This window comes from Triticum dicoccoides, chromosome 3B (genome assembly GCF_002162155.2).
Source record: "Triticum dicoccoides isolate Atlit2015 ecotype Zavitan chromosome 3B, WEW_v2.0, whole genome shotgun sequence".
NCBI lineage: Eukaryota > Viridiplantae > Streptophyta > Magnoliopsida > Poales > Poaceae > Triticum > Triticum dicoccoides.
The window spans coordinates 862,786,209-862,799,263 of record NC_041385.1 but is presented as its reverse complement, the minus strand read 5'-3'; the positions used below and the strand labels follow the sequence as shown (position 1 = coordinate 862,799,263).

Genomic DNA, 13,055 nt, shown 5'->3' with positions numbered 1-13,055 from the left:
AAAACAGGTAATATAATAGCATGGAATGATAAAAAATTATAGATACATTGGAGACGTATCAGGTCTGATTAGGCAGAACGGCGAAGGCGATCTCGGCGGCTGGAGCATCGAGACGAGGCCGGGGCGACGATACGGGGCTTCCGGCGTCGCGTGAGTCGGCGGAGAGGACGAGGACGTCGAGGTAGAGCTCTCAAACACGGCGAGCAGCAGAGGGGGATGCGGTGGCTATGCAAACGGCAACGGCAAGCTTGTGGTGGCTTCGTCTACGATGCGAAGCGGACGAGGGAGTGAACAGGGGAGAGGGAGAGTGATCCAGACGGGTCTATGGGGTAGCGTGGCGACTACAGGGCGTCTAGGCTGTCGGGGGAAGCATGCAGGGTGGAGGTGGCGCGACACGTGGCCAACGCGCAGCGAACACGCGCCCAAGTCCTCCTGGAAGGAGGCCGGGGAAGACTGGCGCTGCAGGGATGGGCTGGGCCGGTCGTTGGGCTGCTAGGTAAGCCAGGTAGGTCTTCTGTCCTTTTCTATTTTTCTTCTATTTTGTTTAATTTTGCCACTATTTAAATTCAAAACAGATTCAAAACAGTGCCAAATATCCTCTGGATATTTTTATGTTGCTGAATGGACTAGTCCAAATGCACATAAAATGTTTCAGGGTATTTGAAAATATATTCTATACATATTATGAATATAATTCCAAATGCAAAAAAATAATGATTTAAATTCAGTGCCCTAAAAATTATTTAGGGAATTTTGGAAGATTGAATGCATTTTCAGGGTTCTTGCCCTTTACTTAATAAGTTTTGAGGCTTTGAATAATCCTCAATTCAGTTTCTTGAATTAGCATGATGCATGATGCTCACTTGTGCGACTAGTTACAAACAAATTCTAGGGTTGGGATAATTGCCTTGTTAGTGTGCATGAAGTATTATTGTTTTTATGTCAATATTAAACTTTTGTTTTTAATCTTATGAATCTAAACATTCATGCCACAATAAAGAAAATTACATGGCTAAATATGTTAGGTAGCATTCCACATCAAAAATTCTGTTTTTATCATTTACATACTCGAGTACGGGCGGGAATTAAGCTTGGGGATGCTTCATACGTCTCCAACGTATCTATAATTTTTTATTGTTCCATGCTATCATATTATCTATTTTGGATGTTTTATATGCATCAATATGCTATTGTATATTATTTTTGGTACTAACCTATTAACCTACAGCCCAGTGCCAGTTTCAGTTTTTTCCTTGTTTTTGAGCTTCGCAGAAAAGGAATACCAAACGGACTCCAAATGGAATAAAACCTTCGCGATGATTTTTCTTGGACCAGAAGACACCCCAAAGACTTGGAGATAAAGTCAGAAGAGCCGCGAGGTGGCGGCAAGGAGGGAGGACGCACCCAGGTGGATAAGGCACGTCACCCTGCCTTACCGCCTCCTCGGTTCTCCCCTGACCTAACCCTTGGCCCTATATATTCACATGTATTCCCAAACCACCAGAAGCATCCACGAAAACAATTTTCCACCACCGCTACCTTCTGTTCCCGTGAGATCCCATCTTGGGGCCGTTTCTGGCATCCTGCCGGAGGGGGACTCGATTACGAAGGGCTTCTACATCAACTCTATTGCCCTTCCGATGAAGCGTGAGTAGTTTACCTCAAACCTACGGGTCCATAGCTAGTAGCTAGATGGCTTCTTCTCTCTCTTTGATTCTAAATACCATGTTCTCCTCAATGTTCTTGGAGATATATCCGATGTAATCTTCTTTTGTGGTGTATTTGTTGAGATCTGATGAATTGTGGATTTATGATCATCTTATCTATGAATATTATTTGAATCTTCTCTGAATTCTTATTTGCATGATTTGATATCTTTGTAATTCTCTTCGAACTTTCAGTTTAGTTTGTCCAACTAGATTGATTTTTCTTGCAATGGGAGAAGTGCTTAGCTGTGGGTTCAATCTTGCGGCGTCCTTTCCTAGTGACAATAGGGGCAGCAAGGCACGTATTGTATTGGTGCCATCGAGGATAAAAAGATGGGGTTTACATCATATTGCTTGAGTTTATTCCTCTACATCATGTCATCTTACTTAATGTGTTACTTTGTTCTTCATGAACTTAATACTCTAGATGCAGGCAGGAGTCGTTCGATGTGTGGAGTAATAGTAGTAGATGCAGGCAGGAGTCGGTCTACTTGACACGGACGTGATACCTATATTCATAATTGTTGCCTCGTCATAACTTTGCACTTTTCCATCAATTGCTCGACCGTAATTTGTTAACCTAATGTATTATTTGCTATCTTGAGAGAAGCCTCTAGTGAAATCTGCCCCCGGGTCTATTTTCCATCCTATAAGTTTCTGATCTACTATTTTGCAATCTTTTACTTTCCCATCTATAAACCAAAAACACAGAAATATTTACTTTATCTTTTGTTTAATTTTATCTATCTCTATCAGATCTCACTTTTGCAATTGACCGTGAAGGGATGGACAACCCCTTTATCGCATTGGGTCCAAGTTGTTTGATAGTTTGTGCAGGTATTGGTGATTTGTGCGTCGTCTCCTATTGGATTGATACCTTGGTTCTCTAACTAAGGGAAATACTTATCTCTACTTTGTTGCATCACCCTTTCCTCTTCAAGGGAAAACCAACGCACGCTCAAGAAGTAGCATAGACGTGCATTTGTTTTCACACGGACTCACCAAGATTCAACTAATATGGACCTTAGGTGACAAAACTGAAAAAACAATTCACAAGAAGCAAAAAAGAGAAATGATCATACATGTGAAATATTAATGTCAACACGAAAAATTGACACACGGTGGTATGAACACATACCGCGATGGAAGACATCCAGCAAATCAAAAGCAAGCCTACATCAAATATATATGTCGTTAGTATTTAGCTCAGTTTTTATTTCTAAAAAGATAACCCCCTATTAGGTTAAAACTTAAGTTTGAACTACAAATATTATATTTTTAATATAAAATACATAATATATTTAAAGTTCTCACAGTATATGTCTAATGCTAAAGATCAAATAACAAGATGATTGCTTAAAACATTTCATTCATGTTTTTACATAACTTGGTAAAGCTAAATATTACATGAATTGTGGATGTATTTGGATAAATAATTCTCATTAAATCTTAGTATGGGGAAAAATATGTACCTTGCCACGCACGTCTCGCAAGTTTCCACAAAAAAATTGATGTCAATTAAATCAATTTACTCTAGATCACAACCCATGTCCCAAGCTTCGCACCGTGATCCTCAAATCATGCAGTTTTTATATTTCATTAGTGGTTGTTGTCATGTGACAGAGTTGCCCGGCCTGCCCGACCTTGGTTCATTGGAACTTGTATTTTCACCCGTTGGAAAAGAAGGGCATTTGTGCCAGTTGAAGTAAAAAGTAAACACATATATAGGAATAGGAAGGTTAGTTTTGTACTAGCGTGAGTGGAATTTCCTAGCAACAGAAGCACCCTAAGGAAAAGAATAACCCCCCCCCCTCCATCAAAAAACATAAAAAGATCTTTGAAGATATCATTGTCCTTTGTATAAAATGATCCCTTTTTATAAGTATATCCATTTAATGTCATTATATTTGTCTATATCCAATGCTCCTCCTTGAAATTATCTCAGCCTTGATATCTAGGATTTAGTTGATGTGTCTCCCAATTTAAAGAGAAAAGATAAATTGGACATATCTTAGTCTAGATATAGCTCTTGTAGCTAAAACCAAGACAACTCATATATTTTTCTCACAAAAACAGATTAATGAAGGCTATTTTATTCTAGAATATGATGCAATGCAATAGAGGAGCTATATACAAATGCACATTTAATGTATATGATATAGTATAAGATATGATATATTGAGAGTATCCTATTTTTTGGAGATGTTTTAAATTATTTGTGTACATTGAATATATTTTATATGATTATTGAATGTCCTGTCATTTGAGTTACCTTTTCATGTTGTGTTCAATTACTTGAAGGTCGCCCCTCCAAGTACTCACTTGCATAAAACCTTGTGCGGCCTAGAACACCACACACTCACCCAAATTGTTGTTACAATGCGACACTACTATGGAATACCCCTTTGGTGATACGATTCACTAAGACATACTAAACCATCGCTTCTACTGCATACCATTGACTAAAAGGTCGATAACCCCTTAGTGGACATCATAACCATAAGATACTGTGACGTTGTGTAACATTTTCTCAAAAAGTGGAAACTGCAACAATAATGCAAACACAACACACACATGTTACATGTGGGGGTTTCTATTTGAATGGATTAGATAGTTGAAGATTGCGACTTAGGTCAGGACAGACAACAAGGAAGTAGACAAATAGTGGGGTTTTTTCAACCAGTTAAGGCCTAGCCAAGTTCGGCCCTGAGAGTGTGTAGATCGTGCAATAACATAGGGGGCCTGTATGGAGCTGACATTAGTGTCGCATCCCATTCTCTATCACAGAAGAAAGTGCCATGATAGTAAATGCCAATTAGCAGTGGTAGCCTTTGACTCCTGGGCGATAGATGCTGGAGTAATGGAGTTAGCCATTAGCAACGCCATCTACTCTGTCATATTCTCCACTTTTGTTCTCATCTACTCATTTCCCGATCTCACCCACCGATGAGAATAGTAAAGGCCTCGGACAACGGCGTGTCGCCTACTAGTAGTGAATTTCAACCATCTTACGTCGGCAATGGTGTTCAACAGGAGACCCCAATTCATTGATTTTTAAAATGCTCTCCATAATTCTGTAATTGTTAGAAGCAAATCCTTTTGTATTTAAGTCTCTGGGTTTTTTATCCATTGTGATTTGTTCTCATCATTCGTTGTTGTGATACATTGTTTATTTATGTTCTCAATTCCCTGCACGCTTGACAACTAGTGAAACAGAAAAAGGGGGTTCATATATCAGAAGGGTAAGAACAATTGAAGCAACATATAGTACTAAAATTGTCCTCTAATTGCTCGATTCATCTCATGATCAGAAATCAGAAAGGTAAGACCACCATTCACTAGGCCATGATCCATTCTCTAGATGCTTTTGTTTGAAATGTAAGCTTTAATTTTGTTATTGCTTTTGTGGTATGATGTCATCGAGAATGCATTTCTGGGAGTGATAATGAAAAGGAAGAGAGTTAGCAGAAAAGTTTATAGAAATTGCTTCAAGTGATATGTAGACTTGTTTGTATTACAAAAACAAGGGTCCCAATTTGTTAGATTCCACCGGGGCTCAATCATGTGAGGACCGGGCCTAACAGGGGAGCATGCTATCTTGTCCATCTACCTATATGTACCAACTGTGCTAACTTGTTACATCAAATTAAGCTATGGCCACCTATGTTATATATGTTACCGAGCCATCAATGTTCTTCTATGTATCAACATTATTAATTACTACTCCAAAGAAACTTGTGTTGCTACATGTTAGTACGATGTAATTGTTGGTTATGCTAGTTACTACTCCCTCCGTTCCACAATGTAGTGCATATAGATTTTTTTTTAAAGTCAAACTTTGCAAACTTTCACCGAGTTTGTAGAGAAAACGTATACATCTAGAATATTAAATTCATATCCTTATATACATCACAAGACATACTTTCATACTGCATATATCTGGTATTATAGATATAAGTAGTTTTATGTATATACTTGGTCAAACTTTGTAAAGTTTGACTTTTCGGAAAATCTATATGCACTACAATATGGACCAGAGGGAGTACGATTTGCATCGATGATTCTGCCTGAGTTTGGCTCTTAACTTGCTTGATGGAATGCATGATTTCACGTATGTAAAGAAGTGGTGGCAACAACTGGGTCGGGTACTAGAAAACCATGTACTTCGACCTCCATGGCGAAGACTTCAAGTACATTAAGCATGGTTTATATTACATATGGTTATTTGCGAACTTACTAACAGCTAGGCCAAGCAAAAGCAAAATAAATAACCTAATATTATGCACTATAAAATCAAATCAAATAGAACACATGACCTTGGAGATCAAGGTTCTTTTATACATGTCACAAGAACATTTTATTATTGGGCATAATTGTTCATTATTTGGTATGATGCTAGAGTGCTACTCTAGTCACATACAACGCAGACACATTGACGTTGAAAAAAGGACTTGCCGATGCTGCAGTACGCTTCCTTTACATGGTCCCACTCATCCCTGCACATACTCCGGCAATGGTAACTCGAGCACATAAAGTCCGGTGTAATGTGTGTTTCGCAATGCTCTGTAGACAACATACATACATCAGCCAGAGAATTCCAAATTGAAAGTGTACAAAGAAATTCATGTAGTTGATTCGACAATATTCATGACAACTTGTTTTACTGCAATTTGATGTAAAACTAAAACACATATATAGCAATAGGGAGATCAATTTTGTACCAGCGTGAGTGGAATTTACTAGCAACACAAGCACCATCAGACAAAGAAGAACAGTTTTCCCCTCCATAAGATTAGGCACAAACTTCTTGTTCTTGTTTCTAGTCACTTTGTGTCAGGAGGCATACATGTCGCACTATCTTTATATAATTACTATAGAGAACATTTACTCCTAGTTCACTCAAAAGGTATAAAAAAGATCTCTGAACATATCATTGTCCTTTCTACAAAATGATTCTGTTATTTATGATTGTATCCATTAAATGTCAGTGCATTTGTTTATACGCAATGCTCCACCTTGAAATACTCCCTCCGTCCCATAATATAAGACGCTTTTTGACACTACACTAGTGTCAAAAAACGTCTTACATTATGGGACCGAGGGAGTATATATTAGCCTTTGTATCCATGTTTTTTTTTGATTTGGCTCCCTATTTAATGAGGGTAGATGAATTAGCCATATTTTAATCTAGATATAGCTCTTATAACTAAAACGAAGACAAACTCATATTTTTCTCTCATAAAACACATTAATGAAGGCTATTTTATACGAAAAATAAGATGCAATGCATTACAGGAGCTATATATAAATACACATTTAATGTATAAGATATAGTACAAGATATCATATATTGAGAGTACCCTAAATTTGGGTGATATTTTCAATTATTTGTGCACATTGATTATATTTCAGATTATCAAACCTATTAAATGTCCTGTCATTTGAGTTAACTTTTCATGTTGTATTCAATTACTTGACGGCCGCCCCCACCAACTACTCACTTGCATATAACCTTGTGTGGCCTAGAACACAATACACTCACCCAAATTGATGTTACGATGCGACACTACTATAGAATACCCCTTTGGTGATACGGTTCAAGAAAAAGACATACTAAACCATCCCTTGTGCAGCATACCATTGACTGGAAGGTCCATTACCCCTTAGTGGACATCATAACCACAAGATATTGTGACATTTTCTAACATGTTTCAGTTTCATTTTGGTGATATGGTTCGGAAATCAGAAGGGTCACAAAAATTTAAGCAATTAGGAGTACTAAAATTGTCCTCTGATTGCTGGATTCATCTGGTAGGCTTCATCTGGTAGGCGTGGCGACGCCACCATTCGCCAGTACAGGATCCATCCACTATGTGCTTTTGTTTAAAATTTAAGCTTCAGTTTTGTTATTGCTTGTGTCGTATGATGTCATCAATAATGCATTTCTGGTAGTGAAAACGGAAAGGGGGAGAGTTAGCAGATGAGTTTATAGAAATTGCTTCAAGTCACATGTACACTTGTTTGTATGATAAACACAAGGGCCCCAGTTTGGTAGCTTGCAGTAAGCCCCAGCTATGTCAGGACCGTCCCTGGCTCAACACTGCTTGCCTCTCTGCTCCGAAATCCATGGTCATGCCTCCTTGCGTAAATGCCATGTGTTGTACCTCCTATTGTACCAATTCTATTTCTTCTATCAATGAAAAGACAGGCAAACTGCAATTGATTGTGTTCGTAATGCTTTGGTATCTGCCTTGCTCATGCCCATGTCTTATGTAAGTTCATATTTTGAATGACATGCTTCGTGCTGGTTGAGTCGTACTCCTTGATTTTATATTGGGTAATTCACCACACGATGTTCGATAACAGGGCTGTTCGGTACGATCTTTTGTTCGGGGTAGGCATGTTTGGTTTGATGGTAGTCTGTTGTGCTCGTCTGTGCTGGTTACAGCCATGTGATGGTCGTGGGGTCATTCATTCATAGATTCCACATGGCTATCCCTCTTAGAGGAGGCTCTTAATTGGTCGGGCGTGTCGTGTCTTGTGTGCACTATGCAAGCGTCTGGTTTAGTGGTCAACAATTGTGTTCGGCTCTGCTAGATACTCTAATATGATAGTCCAGACGGTCGAGCTCCTTTGGGACGTATTCTGCAGCTCACTTTTTATTTGGTATCGATTGATTGATGAGACTGTAGCAATAACAACAACAATGGTTAGCAGTACCATATTAGTAGGCGTTGGAACCCTGTCTCTCCTTCCCTGTTCTCTCTCTGTTTCTAGTTGTGCAGCAGCTCAATCAAGCAGCAATCAGCGCCTCTCTCACCTCTATACTCTCTGTCATCCTCACCAATCACTCCCAGCAGCAGAGCCCAGCATGCCCTCTGCTCTCTCCCTAGAGAAGAAACTCATCACAAACCCTCTTCAGCCACGACTGCAGCACTACCCCTGTATCCACTAGCCGCTGGCGCCATATCTCCCTCCCCAAGATTCTCTATTCTCTCAAATGTGAAAATGAGGTGAGGGAGGAATACCTTTTCCTTTTTAAAAGAAGATGGATATAGCCCTCCTAGGAGAGGACTAACTTAGAGGAATGAATGATTCCTCCTGTATATATGTGGTTCTCCCTAGCTTAGCTTCTAGCACTGCTCTGAAACGTTTTGCCTTTGCGATAACAAACATTAGGCATGCATCTACAGGAAGGCGTGCGTCAAGGCAAAGGTCCATGTAGGTGCTGTAGTCTTTTACTTTGCGGTAAATAGAGAGATTTATTCAATGTGCATAAGGTTACGATCGGCCTGTACAAGATAAACTAAAATCCGGACCATGTTGCAACCAACAAGCAGTGCTACGGGCTGTACGAGCATAATTGGGCAGACGGTGTGCTACACTATTTTGGTCTCTGAAATGCTTCCGAGGTTTAAACTCCCTAAGTACTAAGAAATTCTTTATCTCCTTAACAAAATTGCCAACTTCAGATTTTAGCAAGATGTTTCTGAAAGAGAAGATAACACAACCAAAGAATCCGAAGCGAAGATGTAAGTGCTGTACTCACCATCTATTTGAGCTCTCCATTTGTCGTGTTCTTACGTGTTCCACTTCATATTAATAGGCCGGAGCACATCGGTCCATGTTGACTGCCGGTTATTGTATTATTATTTCTATCCATAAGTGAACAAATTAATCCCTAGCTCCGTTTTGAAATATCTGAAGTTTCAGATGTACTAAGTTAAAAATCTTTAAGACTTACAATTAAAAAAATGTACGAACACATATAACATTAAATGTTTTTTGTAGTCTTGGTAAAATTTCATATGTTTGACTTAGGAATTAGGATATACAAGGGTCCTAATTAGAGCTTCAAATATTTTGAAGCGGAAGTGTTCGGACATTTTTTAGACATACAAGGGTCCTAATTAGATATGTCCGAGAAAGTTTTTCCTTCTGATACTGTTAGTAGTTTAGTTTAGCATTTTTAGTCCTCACTGGTGTGACGCTCGGGCAGATGGTGTCACTTCTACACGAGGAAATTGACCTCGATAGCATGGTTTGGACGCCATCTAATCCACCCCCTTCTCCGAGAAGGTTCGTCAGTACACATTCGGAGTAGAGGAGCATTGTACGTATGAGGAGATCCTAGACATTTCATGAACAGTTGGAATTTTAGGATGTTTGCCGTGTAGTCTTGGTAGGCGGCATGTTGGATGAAAGGTCGTGTTGAATGCACCTTTGTACCATGTTGTATGTAGGTTCTTATTCTTTTGAGTTCTTCTGTTGTCTCAATGATGGTCGAACTTGACCCAATTATACAATCCTAAGATAGATGTTTGTGTTCTTAAATTCATGTTACTGCTTCACCACTATGGTTGCTACCCTTGGCTTCGCCGCAAATGCTCGATGATCAAATGGGGAAACTCAGACGGTTCTTGTGAGTTCGATTCCAGCTGGTCTCATCATATACTCAATTGAGTAAGGTTAGATTGATCAAGGGCTGACGGGTCATCTCCCCACCTCTTCTAAACGTCTCTTGGTGAAGTTCATCTCGACGAAAGTCGTGCCGCATTGGGAACTTGTGCAAAGCTTAGATGCTCACCATCAATGTGTCTAGTCACTTTTTCTGCTGTAGAGGCAGGGTGCTGACGAGATGGTGTGCGTCCTATCACAAGCCTAGTACTCAAGGCTACCTATTGATCCATGCTACTTGTGATTCCCCCAAGAGGAAGGGTGAAGTAGTGGAGTACCAAAAGTATTTCCCTCAGTTAAGAACCAAGGTTTATCCAACCAATAGGAGATATCACATAGACAAGATAAATGGTACCTGCAACCACATAAAGCAAATGCTTGATACCAACGATTGCAAGATGGTTGTCAATTCCCTTGTTATGGACAATTGCAAAGATTAAATTTGATAGTGGAAGATTGATAAAATAAAATAGAAATCAAAAGTAAATAAAATCATAAAGGTATTTTTAGTGTTCTAGTAAATATGAAGTGAATAGACCCCGGGGCCATAGATTCACTAGAGGCACCTCGCTCATAAGAATTTCAAAGGTGGTAAACCAATTACTATTAGGCAATTAATAGGATATCACATAGTTATGATGATTCTTCATGGCATGATCAATATATAGGCATTATGTCTATGGCAAGTAGACTGGTAAACTTACTGGCGCCTAGTACTATTACTCCATCCCTCAGTTGCCATACAACATGCATCTTAAGGTATTAAGTTAATACCAAACAGAGTAATGCTTGGAGCATGATTACATAATGTAGACAAACTAAGACCAAATAATATGTTCGAGCCCTATCGTTCTAACCTTAGTAGCAACAATACAAATATGTGCCTTGCAATCCCCGTACCACAAGATTGAACCCTACTACCAAGCACCACTTCCACTCAATATAAATCAACCTACTTGGCCAAAAAGGACGGCTAGATTAGAGAGAATTACAAGGCTATAAAATCACACATAATAAATCTCAGAACAAAGACATAAATAATTTCAACAAATAATCTGATCATAAACCCACAATACATCTGACCCCAACAAACACACTGAAGAAGTTTACCTTAGATGGATCTCAGACGAGATCATTCTATTGAAGATCAAAAGAGAGAGACAGAAAGCCATCTAGCTAGTGCTATGGACCCGTAGGTCCTGTGGAAACTACTCACACATCACCATGGAGGTAACAAGGTCGATGGAGATTGCCTCCCCAATGGTTTCCCTGTCTAGTAGAGTACCAGAAAAGGCCTTCGGATGGGATCACGGATGAACAGAGACTTGTAGTGACAGAAAAATTGTTTCAGGACCTCTCCTGGTGGTTTCCGAATATATGAGTATTTATAGCGCTGGAATTAGGTCAAATGGAGGTAGGGGGGGGGGGTGCACATGGCATCTCGCTCCATGTACCCACCACGGCGCCCCCTGTACTATGCCTCCCTCGTCTATCGTCTGGTATTCTCCCAATGCTTACAAGGTCTCTTTTTGGCTAGAAAAAATTATCAAAAAGTTCCATCATTTTTGGACTTCGTTTGGTATGGATTTTCTAGAAAACGAAGTACATGCAGAAAATAGGAGCTGCCACTAGGCACTAGATTAATAGTTTAGTTCATCAAAATGTTATAAAATGGCAGAAAAACATAATTAATTGATAATATAATAGCATGAAAGAATAAAATTTTTTGATGTGTTTGAGACGTATCAACATCCCAAGCAGAATTCCTTCTCATTCTCGAGTAGGTAAATAATAAAAACATAATTTTTGATGTGAAATTATACCTAATGTGTCTTATCGTTCAATCTTTTTTTTTGGTATGAATATTCGGAAGCGATGACTTAATAGAAACCAAAAAAATAATATGCAAGAGTTCTAGAAAATAATCAACACCCTTCAAAATAAACAATGCTAAAGAATGTTATCCCTACTCATTTAAGCATGTAAGCATGTCATAGCACGGTCTTCCTAATATAAAGAATAAATCATGAGTAAACCTGATGCAAAACCAGCCAATTGTATCATTCTTTTTCTGGCTTCAACTTTTATAACTTCACTCAATACATGAGCATGAGCCATGGACTTAGCACTACGGTGGCAAAGAGCATGATGGTAGAGGTTTATAACTGAAGAGAACAGTTGAGAAAGTATCGCACCAACTCTGCACAGGCAATTGAGAGTCCTTAAATTTGATATCAATGCGAGGAGTAGGGATTGTACTGTAACAGATGAACTAGAGCTATAAGTGTATGAAAGCTCCCTATAGGAAACTAAGTGGGTGTGCATCCAACTTGCTTGCTCATGAAGACCATGAGCATTTGAGGAAGCTCATCATCGGAATATACAAGTCCAGTTGTATAATATAAAAATTCGCAATAGTATATGAAAGTAAAAAATCAAGGAGACTCTCTATATGAATAACATGGTCTTACTTTGAAGCACAAGTATGGTAAAAAATAATAACATTGTCCCTTCTCTCTTTTTAACTCATTTTTCTTTTGTTCTTTTTTCTTTTTTCTTTATTTTTTGACTTTTTTGAGGACTCATCAGTCTCCATAATTATGTTCCTCACTAAGACAATCCTCTAAATGATGATCATCACGCTTTTATTTACTTGTAACTCAAGAAACTAAAAATATATGAGGAATGCCTCTGGCAGTGTACGAGGTGTGAACTGATCTAGTGTAAAATGTATAACAATGATGAACAGTTGCTGCTCCAGAAATATCATGCCAACTCTATATGACTATGCAAAGGAATATGACAACGAACACAAGTCATGTGAATAGTAACAGTGGTAGTTGCATGGCAATATATCTCAGAATGACTATGGAAATGCCATGATAGGTAGGT

The 13,055-nt window shown here is 38.9% G+C and overlaps 1 long non-coding RNA gene across 1 annotated transcript; it reads right to left on the bottom strand.

Moving 5' to 3' along the window:
* Positions 1-6,048: 6,048 nt before the first annotated feature.
* Positions 6,049-6,529, bottom strand: LOC119282766. Its single transcript, XR_005138859.1, has 2 exons — positions 6,428-6,529; positions 6,049-6,269 (listed from the first exon to the last, which is right to left on the bottom strand). It is a non-coding gene; the product is annotated as an uncharacterized LOC119282766 (long non-coding RNA).
* Positions 6,530-13,055: the final 6,526 nt, after the last annotated feature.